We start from the raw sequence: 12,367 nt of genomic DNA, 5'->3' as shown, positions 1-12,367 counted from the left end.
CCCGCCTGGGCGCACACGTGGGCCCCTGTGCCCGCGACCCGTCCCGAGAGCCCGTCCCGTGCCCTGGCTCTGGCTCCTCCCTGCCGCTGTGGAATTCCGGCCCTCGCTTAGCCCCCACGCCCTGTGGGCCCTCTGGGCGGCCCCAGGCTGCCTGGCTCCTGGGTGCTGGTGATGACGTTGGCCTCGCCCTCCGCTCGGGCGCCCTTTGCCCCGCCGCACCCGGCACCGGCACCTGCACGGGCACCGGCACGCCCGCCTGCTGGGAGCCCGTCGGGCTGGGCTGCTCGCACCCCCGCTGCCTCGCAGAGCCTGGGGCTTCGCCCCACGTCACAGCTACTACCTCGGCTCCCCACTCCTCCCTGTCTCCGCTGAGCCAAGCTCTGGCGCCGGCGGCTCATCGCGCTTGCTCCTGCCTTGGGAAGGCGTCTTCCTGGCAGGTCTCGAGCCTTCGCGCCACTGCATCCCCGGGGTGTGCCCACCGGTGGGCTCGGCTCCAGCCTGCGGGGGAAATGCGCGTGTACTTACATATTTAACACAGCGGATTGCACAGCGGTACTGAGTAGAGCTGCGGCGTTAAAACAGAAAGGCCGCTTAGGAATACATAAGGGAGGGGCAGTTGGGGGGCTCAGCCAGTCAAGTGTCTGCCTTTGGCTCAGTCCTGACCCCGGGGTCCCGGATCAAGCCCCGCATCCGGCTCCCTGCTCAGTGGGGAGCCTGCTTCTCCCTCTGCACCTGCTCGTGCTCCTTCTCTCTCTCTCTCTCTCCCCCTCACTCATTCTCTCAAATAAGTAAAAAAAAAATATATATATTTATTTATAAATAAATAAAATCTTTAGTATATATTATATATAAATATATAAATATATATTAATATTTATTATATACATAATATATTTATATTTATAAATATGTAATATATAAATCTTTAAAATATATACATTATATATATATTTTTTTTTAAGATTTTATTTATTCATGAGAGACACACAGAGAGAGGCAGAGACACAGGCCGAGGGAGAAGCAGGCTCCACGCAGGGAGCCTGACATGGGACTCGACCCCGGGTCCCCAGGATCACACCCTGGGCTGATAGCGGCACTAACTGGCTGGGCCACCTGGGCAGCCCATACGTAAAATATTTTTTAAAGGGGATGCCCAGGTGGCTCAGCGGTTTAGCGCCTGCCTTTGGCCCAGGGCGCGACCCTGGAGACCCGGGATCAAGTCTCATGTCGGGCTCCCGGCATGGAGCCGGCTTCTCCCTCCTGTGTCTCTGCCTCTCTCTCTCTCTGTCTATAATAAATAAATAAATGAATAAATGAATGAACAAATAAATAAATAAATCTTAAAAAAAAATACACGAAAAGGTAAATCTCTCCTGCTAGCCCCTCTCCCTCTTGAAGGCTCACCCTACTTGTAGTCACTGTTAAGTCCTCGGTGGGAACGTTCAGACTTTGTACTCCGCATCTCCGCGTGTGTGTGGCTGGCGCAGTATTTGAGAAGCTGATCTCTTTCTTCCCCTTCGACTTTCCCCTTTCCCACTCTCACAGTCTTGGAGCTCACTTGCTCCTGGACTAGCTCCCCAGATTAGAAAACGGAATCAAGTTTCGGGTGTCTCTGGGCTTTGCGTGCCAAAAGCTTACGCACTTGGGAGAACGGGAGGGTTTGTGGAATCGCTCATTGAAGAAAAGGAGTCTCTCGCACAGACTGAAGAAGACGGAAGGATTTCAGGCGGCGTGATGAGGCCCCCAGCCCTCGGCAGAGCTCCCGTCGGAGACCGGGAAAGGCCTGTGGTCTCCGGAGTCCCACCTCGCCTACAGCAGACCCCTGGGCAGCAGGAGGAGGAGCCCGGGGAGCGGTGGCCGCAGGGTGGGACCAAGCTGGGGGACACAGGGAGCCGGCTGCGAGATCCCTGGCTGCCCGTGGGTGGCAGAGGGGCTCTTAGACGCGGGCCCCGCCGGCTTCGCAGACCTGCTCTGTTCGGAGATCCCAGACGTACCTGGAGCAAGCTTCCTGTGGGCACAGTGGAAGCTCACCGTGAACATCCAGTGGACTTCTAGGAACTAAAGCTTGGTTTTCTATGCAGATAAAGACACGTGTCTATTTCTGTAGAGTTCTTTTTACATACAAATAATCCCAAATTATATATACTTACCTGCAACGTGTTCGGTTCTTTATTTAGCAATTTGATCTTATTAAGTGAGTTCTGTTATTTAAGTAGATCTGTGTCAACTTCATTTCTTTTAATGATGCCCAGTACTCTCTAGAATAGATGTGCCACATGCTGGGCACCAGTAACCAGTTGATTGGCATAAATTTCCAAGTTTTTAGCTCTATTACCAGCTAAGGGCACAACGAACATCACGATGGCTAACATTTGTTGACCACAGACATTCTTCTTCGCGTGTAGGAAGTCACATAGCCCTTGGAATAGTCCAACGACATAGGCCTTATTATCGCCCCTGCCTCACGGACGATGGAATTAGGTCACACGGAGGTGAGTAACTTTTCTATACTCACATACCCGGTAGGTGGTAGGTCTGGGATTTGAACCAGGCAGTGAGGTCCCAAGCCTGCAACCACAGGCACCTGTGCTAACACAGCTGTCGGATACATTCCTAGTGACTCCTGGGTCAAGTTAAGTGCATGTTAAGCTTTAAATGGTCAGGAGGTTATTTTATGAAAAGAGGAGTGTGTTTTCTGAGAACAAAGGGGCTGCGGAGGCTCCTGTGCCCTCAGGCCTTACGGGGTGAGGGCATTTTCTCCGGGGTGGCTAAGACTTTAGGTCTGAGTCCTATCTGGCTTCCTCCCCTCTGGGATCTGCAGGGCTCTCTCTAATTAAGGCCACAGACCCAAGCTGCCGGAGAAGTCAGCTCCTGCCCTGCCTTTCCTCTGTGGCCTCTTAGTTCCTCAGGGGTGAGGTCCCTCCCAACGAGAGCGGGCCCCAGTGTCCCATTGCACCTGCAGGGAGAGAAAACGGCAGCCACCTGGGGACGCAGAACTGGCCTGTTCAGCCCCCCACCTGCAGCTCCCACATCAGGCCCCACGGGGCCTTCTTGTGGGACGTCCAGGCCTGCTCAGAGTGTGGCATAGCTTCTCCCTAACACTGCTTTGTTTTTTTTAAGTCACCTCTACCCCTAATGTGGGGCTTGGATTCATGACCCCGAGATCAAGAGTCAGGTGCTCTAGGGGTCCCTGGGTGGTTCAGTAGGTTGAGTGTCCAACTCTTAATTTGGGCTCACGTCATGATCTCAGGGTCACGAGTCTGAGCCCCACAACGGACTGTGTTGGGCGTGGACCCTGCTTAGGATTCTCTCTCTGCGCCCCCCGCCCCCCGCCCCCAAACAGAAGAGTCTGTGCTCTACTGACTGAGGCAGCTGGGTGCCCCATGACACTGGCTTTTATAGGACCCTGTCTGTGGCTCTGAAAGGGGCCAATTTGCCCCAACCCCACTAGCAGGGGACAATTAGCAATGTTTGGGATTTTTTTGGTTGTCACAAAATGGGCATGTGGGAGGGTTAAGGGAATACTAGTGGCAAATAGGTAGGGAGAGGCCGGGGATGCTGCTAGACGTCCCGCGGCGCTCACCAGAGTGATCTAGTCCCGCCTGTGGTAGTGTCGCGGCCGAGAAACCCTCAGCCACAGAAGGGCACCGGCGCCAGCATACACGTGTCACCGTGTGACTCCTTCTGTGAACAGTGGCAGACGCTTGTGTCTTGCTGGCTTGTAGCCTGCAGCTATTCTAAGTGCTTTATATCCGTTAACTCACTAAATCCTCACTGGAAGTCGGAGGCAGGATCCCTGTTACCCCATTTTGCCGATGAGGAGGCCGAGGCAAGGGGCCGTAAGCTCCCAGCCCAGGCTCCCCACGGCCCCTCACTCGCCCCCGAGGTTGTAGGAGGCACAGCAGGAGGCACAGCGGGAGGCACAGCGGGACCTCTCCCCGTCCCGCCTCCTGCAACCTCGGGAGCACCAGGGGTTGCTTGTATTCATACAGGGAGGGGACAAAGCAATCCCTTGTGCTTTTCTCCCGGATTCTAACTCTCCCATTTCTGACGCCTTTTGTATTGTTTTTCTCCAGGCGATTTAACCAAAGTGAGTACTGGTTAGAGAGCTTATGGGCCACCCGACAGTTAACTTAGTGAATCTGCATAACACCCGGAGTCCTGCCTGCGGCGACCTGTCTCCCAGGGCTCTTTCAGTCTCTTGGCCCGTAGGCTGGACTGCGTGGGCAGCAGGTTTGCCTACATTCGAGAACGAGAGCGCGCTGGTCCCTCGGGAGCCCAAGGAGCAGCGGGGAGTCAGGCGTGGGAACCAGGGACGCAGGACTCCTGAACAGGCCCACAGTTTTGATGAGGGGGGTGCTTTTCCAAAGGAGGCCTCCCACAGCCAGGGCGGGAAGTTGTAAATGGGGTGCAGGTGGCGGAAGAGGTGGGAAGGGACCTGTTGGATCAAAGCCAGCTTCGCACTAGAGGAAACACCTATTGGTTCCTTAATTACAGGATGCCACGGGACTGGCTTTGCCTCTGGGTGTGGGCGCAGTAACCTGGGCTTTAAACAAACAGCCCCGTCACTCAGCAGTAATGAGCAGCAACAGAAAGCATCTTCGGTGGGACAGGATGGACAGGTGGCCCACAACACGCAGCCTCGGTGCCACACCTGGGGAGCAGAGGTGATAGGTCCTGTCTTGGGCCGTTTACGAAGAATCTGCTGTGTCCTAGGCACTGTAGGACACCGGCCTACCGCGGTCTAGAGAATTGAGGAGACAAGGTTACGTTTGAAAAGTTAAGCAGCGGCGTAAGCAACCCCACACGTGTTACCTGTAAGGGAAGGAGATGCTGAGTCGAACGAGGACCCCGGGCAGGGATTCCCCAGCAGGCAGATGGGGGGGGGGGCGTATCACACCGCCGTGTCTCTCTCTCTCTTTTTTTTTTTTTTAAGTTTTTATTTATTCATTCATGATAGACACAGAGAGGAGAGAGAGGTAGAGACACAGGCAGAGGGAGAAACAGGCTCCATGCAGGGAACCTGACGTGGGACTCGATTCCGGGACCCCGGGGTCACGCCCTGGGCCAAAAGCAGGTGCTAAACCGCTGAGCCACCCAGGGATCCCCCCGCCGTGTCTCTCTTAAAATGGGGAGCACAAAGAACAAACAAGAAAGTAAGAAACCACACTAATAATACTAGTCAGAGGTATGTACTATTGCTATTTTGGTTACATGCCTGAAGATCTTTTTTCTGTGTGTATGTCATGCATGTGCACGCATGCACTCCACGACGTAGACGGGCTCCGATCATACGTGCTGTTCTGTGACTTGCTTTTCATACTTAGCAATACGTTGTACACGATGGTCCTTGACAATAAATAAACTTCCCCTGGGTCTGTAGTATTTCCCTGTGTACCTACCATGACTTAACTAATCCCTTAGTGTCCCCTTCGGTTACTAACAGGGCTTATACATGATTCTTTCTGGACATCTTATTTGTATCCTTAGGATACAAGACTTCAAGACTTTGAAGTAGAATTGTTAGATCAAAAAATATGCACACTTTGAACAATTTTCATATTCCCCAATCGCCTTCCAGAAAGGATATACCAACTTAGACTCTTAACCGCCAGCCCTATGAGAACATCTCTTTGACTATATCTTTCCCAATATTAGATATTGCTTTTTTAAAAATTGAAAATTTGATAAGCAAAAATAGTATTTCATTGTTGCTATTATATTTTATTTATTTATTTATTTATTTATTTATTTATTTATAGATTTTATTTATTTATTCATGAGAGACATACACAGAGAGAGGCAGAGACCAGGCAAAGGGAGAAGCAGGCTCCCTGCAGGGAGCTGAACGTGGAACTCGATCCCGGGACCCAGAATCACGCCCTGGGTGGAAGGTGGTGCCAAACCCCTAAGTCCCCCGGGCTGCCCATTCTGCTTTTTTTTAATTTTTGTTTTTTTTTTCTGCTTTTTTTTTAAATTGTTTTTTTATTACTTGGATTCTTTTTTTACAGGCCAATTAGTTATTGGTAATTCTCTTTAGAAGAATTGATTATGTGCTTTATTTAGTTTTCTATTTGGTATGTTCTTTTTTTCATTTCGTTTGTGCAGTATTTCATTATTTAGTGTGGCTTATTCTTTTTTTGTCCTTTTGCTTTAAAAGAGAACTTGATACATATTCAAGCTATTAAGTCTTTGCCTTTTTTATATAACAAATATTTATTATTTATTTATTTATTTAATTTATTCATTCATGATAGAGAGAGAGAGGCGAGACACAGGAGGAGGGAGAAGCAGGCTCCATGCAGGGAGCCCGACGCAGGACTCGATCCTGGGACTCCAGGATCACGCCCTGGGCCAAAGGCAGGTGCCAAACCGCTGAGCCACCCAGGGATCCCCTATAACAAATATTTTATCCTAGATTGTCATTTGCCATTTAGGTTTGTTTGCTATTTAAGCATTCACAAAGGTAAAATGTGCACGCAATCAAGGTGGTCTTTATAGGCTTTCTAAACCACTGGGCCAGTGTGGCGGTGACGAGGAACCGAGAGGCCCATGGGCGGTCCTCGAGCTGGTAACGGTGGCGGGAGGAGGCCTCCAGTCAGGGCCAGGCCGGAGAGGATCAAGCCGGCAGATTGATGCAGGATGGAGAGGTGGCCAAGAAGTGGTAAGCTTCCAGGTGAGGAAGGAGGAAGGCATGGGAGGAGCTGGGTGGCTCAGGGGTACTGACCTGGGCGGCAGACGGAGCAGGTGGAGAGAGCCAGAATCTGGAATACGTGAGAGCTGGGGTGGGGGACGGGCAGGGACGGTCACAGTTCTCCGTGGGGTTGCTGATGGAGGTTCCTGGGGCCGAAGACTCCTTGGTATTTGGATCTCTAGGCTAAGCATGTCTCTGCCTTTGTGTCAGGCTTACAAGGGTTTTGTTTTGTTATGTTCCACTTACTCTACGCAGAATCCACTCCTGGGCCATACGTTTCCGTTTCTTCGGTTTCTTCTGGAATATCTTTTTCTTCTGTGCAGCCTGGTGTAGGAGCAATCAGCTCCTTTTCAGTAAGGATCGTCTCGACGTGGCAGGGAGAGCTCGTGATTGGGTTAATCTGACCATGAGCCCTGTGAGTTCTACGCCGCATCCTGGGGCCTTTGTTCACCTGGATGTGCTCAGTGACCAGAGAATCTACAAGTAAACCCTTAAGTTCTGCATTACGATCCGCATTTTTAAGCACGTGCAGTAAAAATTCACCACTCTTCTTGGGCCACCGACCCTGTGCCCAGCCCGCTGCTTGGCCTGGGCCCACCTCCCAACTCAACACTGTAGCGATGGAATGGCGCACACGGCTGCTGCAAAGTGACATCTTCCAGATACTTGGTGGCGTTTCAGATATGCGTGTCCTTGATGGCCCGGACAGCTTCACGCGTGTTCTTAAAGTGGACGTGAAGATTTGAACCTATTTATTTCTTGATTTTGTAGGGTTTTCTGGGTCAAGTGAATAGTGAACCATTTTCAGAGGTTTTCACCTTAGGCCGCTTAGGGGAAGAGCTAGAAAGCTTTTCTCTGCTGCTAAATTATATATTTATACAAATTCTCAAAACTTAAATGGTTGGTTTATTTATTTATTTATTTATTTATTTATTTATTTATTTATTTAAAAATGGTTTATTTTTTTAATGTTTTTATTTATTTATTCATGAGAGACACACATAGAGAGAGAGAGGCAGAGACACAGGCAGAGGGAGAAGCAGGCTCCATGCGGGGAGCCCGACGTGGGACTCGATCCTGGGACTCCAGAATCACTCCCGGGGCCAAAGGCAGCACTAAACTGCTGAGCCACCCAGGGACACCAAATGGTTTCTTTTTTTAAAGAAATTTACATTTAATTCTTAATCTAGGTGGAATTTGTCATATTTTGGTGAATTGTAAGAGTTAAGGATTAAATTCTTTTTTCCTACTAACTAATGACTAAGATATCCGTCCTTAGCCTCAAGGTCTGACATGCTGACTCCGTCTTGCAGGACTTTTCCCCGTATGCCTGGGTCTGCTCTGGGTGTGCTCTAGGCCTCTCTGGTCTTTTCCAGGGAATTGTCTGTTGTACACCAGTTCCTTCTGTTTTGATCACATTTTCTCCAAATGTATCTTAATGGGCGCTAGTGTGAGGTATATGTCGTCGGACTCTTTCTCCGAGTTTTCTTTGGTCTTTTAAGGTCGACTTCAAAATCAAGGTGCCACGTCCTCTCCCTTGGACTGCATAGTGGAGCTGGAAACATGGGAGATCCCAGTGGAGTCCTTTGCATTCATAAGCACCAAACATACCGGGACCCAGACTTCATGGGGCTGGACTTTCTTCTTGGTGTAGAAATCACATGGCCTCTTCAAGGAAGAAGCCCCTCACTACCGCGGACCTCCACGTGGGCCATTCCACAGTCTCTGACCCAAAGACAGTCCTGTGGACCCTCAGAGCTCCTGTGTCTCTAGAATGCGTAGCCCTATGCTCCCCGCTGTCGCCCAGCCCGCCCGCGCCGGCGTTTTCCTGTCCATCTTGCAGGCAACCCTGCCTCCAGGCCGTGCCCTCTCCAAGCCTGGTCTCCTCTAAGGATTTCCCTGTGGATGAGCTCTGGGGATCTTCTCCTAATCTGTTTTTTAATGTGTTATTCCAGAAAGAATTCTTCATAATCTCCAACACTGTGATCGCTTCTTTCTAGCTTCTTCTGTGCATGCATGTTTTTACCTATTTCACATTTGCTTGGTTCTTTCTTTTCTTTTTTCTTCTTTCTTTTTATTTCCTAAGTGACTTTTTTCAGGATTTTTTTTTTTTTTTTTTTTTTTTTTTTACCGAGGAGTAGTGAACATACAGTGAAGTCAGAAGTCCTAAGCATCCTTCTTAGGGAATTTTTATAATGTGTCTACTCTATTGCCACCCTCCTGATCAAGATATTTCTTATGGTGTTAAGAAGCTGCGGTGGGAGATTGGATAGACAGGGAAATCATGAGTGTGTAAGTTCGTATCTTTTTTTTTTTTTAAGATTTATTTATTTTAGAGAGAGAGCGTGCGTGCTTGTGAATGAGGAGGGGGCAGGGGCAGAGGGAGAGAGAGTCTCAAGCAGACTCCTGGCTCAGCATGTGGAACCCAGCACCCGGCTCCATTGCTCGAGCCTGAGATCATGACTTGGGTCGAAATCAAGAGTCAGATATTTCACTGACTGAACCACGCAGGTGCCCCTTCCAGCTTTTTCTGGAACGGTCTTTGGAGGGTGTTCAGGAGGGAGCAGTGGTGTAGAGAGCAGAGTGGCAAGGAGTGGAGGGTCGTGTTCTGGTCCTCCCGTCACTAGCCGTGGGACTTCTGCGCCTCAGTTTCAACAACTGTAAAATGGGAGTAGATGATAGCTCCTACCTCACAAGGTTGTCATGAAGATTACATGAGGCAGGACATGTGAGCGCACAAAAAAATGTTAATTGTTGTTTTTGTTGTTATTAATAAGAAGGAGGAGGAGGAGGGGGAGGTGGCAGTGGTTCTTAATGAAGGACACGCATCACAGCCACCTGGGGCACTTTTGCAAAATACACGTGCTCCACCTGGCCAGACCTACTGAGTCAGAGTCTCGATTTTAAATGCCTCTCCAAGTGACCTGTTGCTCATCTATGGTTAAGAACCACTGGGCTGGGGGTGGTCGTGACTGGAAGCAGGAAGACCGGTGGCTGGGCCCTGTGAAGGTGAGGGCTGGAGAGGGTCCGAGCTGGGCAGAGTCGTGGCAGAGTGGAGAGGTGGCCCGGACGTGGCGACCTTGGGTGGGGAGCAAGGAAGGAGGGGGAGGAGTCTGGGGTGACTCACGGGTGCTGACCTGGATGATGGAGTGAGCAAGTGGAGGATGAGCCAGAAACCAGAACACAGGAGGGGGCCAGGGGGCCGCGGACGGCTCGGGTTCTCCTGGGCCTGCTGCGGGAGGCTCCTGGTAGCGATGACCAGTTAGCACTGGAGCCCCTAGGCCCGCGCGGGTGTTATTTCTCGGGGAGTCATTGGCGTGAAGGAGCTGGAGGCCTGGACCTAGTGGTAAAGCAAGTGCAGGGAGCGGAGGAGGGCCAAGGACGGGCGTCCCCCCGGGAAGGCCTGCGCCCACTCTTCCTGCTCCCTTCCTACAAGGGGAGAAGCGCTTACTCCTGGGGTCGAGCCCCCTTGCTGACGGCTGCTGGGAACGGACTCACTTGAAGATGAGTAATGACTGTGGGTCACTTCCTCCCAGTTCTCAAGGTTTTCCACATCCCCCGATAGAGGAGCTTATCCTCATTCTCTGGACCCCCAGGCAGCTCGCGTGGCCAGGGCCGCGTCTTATCGTCTGACGTCCCTCCGTCCTATGCGCGGCCTCCCGTCGATGGCTTCTTAGACTCTGGCTTTCTTCATTCTGTTCATATCGCCCGTTGCCCTTTGGTAAGAATTTAAGTCATTCCGCTACGTCTCCAGAGACACTTAGACCTGCAGGTTTAACAGACGTAACAGAAGCTGTTGGATTCCTGGGGGGAGGCGCCTAGAATGAGCGGAGCATTTTCTCGTTCTAGAATGTGTCTGTCCAGGGCAGCCCGGGGGGTTCAGCGGTTCAGCACCTGCCTTCGGCCCAGGGGGTCATCCTGGAGACCCAGGATCGAGTCCCGCATCGGGCTCCCTGCAGGGAGCCTGCTTTTCCCCCTGCCTGTGTCTCTGCCTCTCTCTGGGTCTCTCGTGAATAAATAAATAAAATCTTAAAAAAAAACCCAGAATGTGTCTGTCCAGTAGACGCTGCTGCTTTGGTGGGAACGTTCTGCGCCGCACCGTAGGCGGGCCACCAGCCACATGTGGCTGTCGGGGGGCCAGGATGTGGCTACTATAACTGAGGAATTGAATTTTTCATTTTAATAGTTAACTGAAAGTTAAATTTAAATTGGCAAAAGAAAAGCAGGCACTATCCCTGAGAGAGGGGGGCACCAGGCCTGACCCCCCACTCCCACCCAGGGTCACAGGTAACTTTGCAAGGGGGTGCTTGGAGGCAGACCAGCTTTCCTCCCCGGCAGCTCTAACCTCAGCCCCTAGCCTGCCCCCAGGAAGGCGGCGTCTGCAGCTCCGGCCCACAGGTCCCCCGCCTCGTCCCCCCCGCCCGTTGCCCACGTTGCCCACGCCTCTCCTTCCAGCCTTGCTGCGCCCTCCCTGCCCCTGCTCGTGCCGCAGCCCGCCCCGCTCCGTCCAAGGAGGCTTCCCGACCGACCAACCGACCTTGCCTTCCAGGTGCCGCCACCTGAGGACCTTGAAGAGTCCTGTGGACCTCTCATCAGAGGTGGGCGGTAGCAGAGACGGGTCCCGGGGAGATGAGCCGCAGGATGCGTGCGTGCTCTTCGGTTACTGCGTCCCAAACTTCCTTGACCACCGCTCCCTGTGAGAAATCTATCTCCTGTCCCAACCGCCCCACACACCGACACACAGATAAGTGAAACCGAAGCAAAAGTTTTATAAAGATAACCCCCTCGTTGTGTGCGATGCACTTGGATATCTTCTGTTCTATTTACTTTTTAAAGAAAATTGCTGGCCGTGACCCACTAAACTGATTTCGTAACCCAGTAGTGGGTCACAACCCACGGGGCGAAAAATGCAGAGTGAGATCATTGCTCGGAAGAGCTCCAAACACAGGCCAGGTGGCCCTGTCCTGACACCAGCCTCTGGGTTCCTCGGAGAGCTGGCACGTGACGGTGCCAGCGGGCGTGTGCCCTGGTGCTGGTCCGCCTGCTGGTGCCCTGCCCTCCCCGTGGGGTCTCCCTTCACCGTCCCGGGTGGTCACGCCATATAGCGGCCACGGTCACAGGTGCCGCCCCAGTGCTGGGGCAGGAGGTTGAGGCCTGTAAGGTATCGCAGGGCTGTGCCCTCATCCCTCTTGATGAAGCTCCTCGGGAGGCAAGGCCCCGGGCCTCGAGGGGCTCAGCAGCGCCGCTCCCCCGGCAGGGCCGGGACTAGCACACGGAGAAGAGCAAAGCGAGGAGTTCTGCGTCAGCATCACAGTAATAGAAACTTCCTACCAGCCAAAGGGTGGGTGATAAATATCTGGAAGGAACCTTCTGGTGGGACTGAGTCTTGAAGCCTCATCTCTCTTTGGACTTTATTTTATTTTTAAAGAATTTTTTATTTTTTATTCATGAGAGACACAGACAGAGGCAGAGAGAAAAGTAGGCTCCATGCAGGGAGCCCGACGTGGGACTCGATCCTGGGACTCCAGGATTACGCCCGGGGCCAAAGGCAGACGCTCAACCCAGCCACCCAGGCATCCCTCTCTTTGGACTTTAGCCCTAAACTGGGAGTTATTGGAAGTAGGATCTGTAGAAATAGCTCCATCAAAATCCTTGCATCTAAGCCAGGTGCTT

The 12,367-nt window shown here is 51.9% G+C and overlaps 1 long non-coding RNA gene across 1 annotated transcript; it reads right to left on the bottom strand.

Annotated features, from left to right (window-relative positions):
* Positions 1-5,768: 5,768 nt before the first annotated feature.
* On the bottom strand, positions 5,769-11,626 carry LOC118350012 (uncharacterized). Its single transcript, XR_004803012.2, has 3 exons — positions 11,232-11,626; positions 9,832-10,460; positions 5,769-9,352 (listed from the first exon to the last, which is right to left on the bottom strand). It is a non-coding gene; the product is annotated as an uncharacterized LOC118350012 (long non-coding RNA).
* Positions 11,627-12,367: the final 741 nt, after the last annotated feature.

This window comes from Canis lupus, chromosome 10 (assembly GCF_003254725.2).
Source record: "Canis lupus dingo isolate Sandy chromosome 10, ASM325472v2, whole genome shotgun sequence".
Classification (NCBI taxonomy): Eukaryota; Metazoa; Chordata; class Mammalia; order Carnivora; family Canidae; genus Canis; species Canis lupus.
This window is presented reverse-complemented; position numbering and strand designations above follow the sequence as displayed.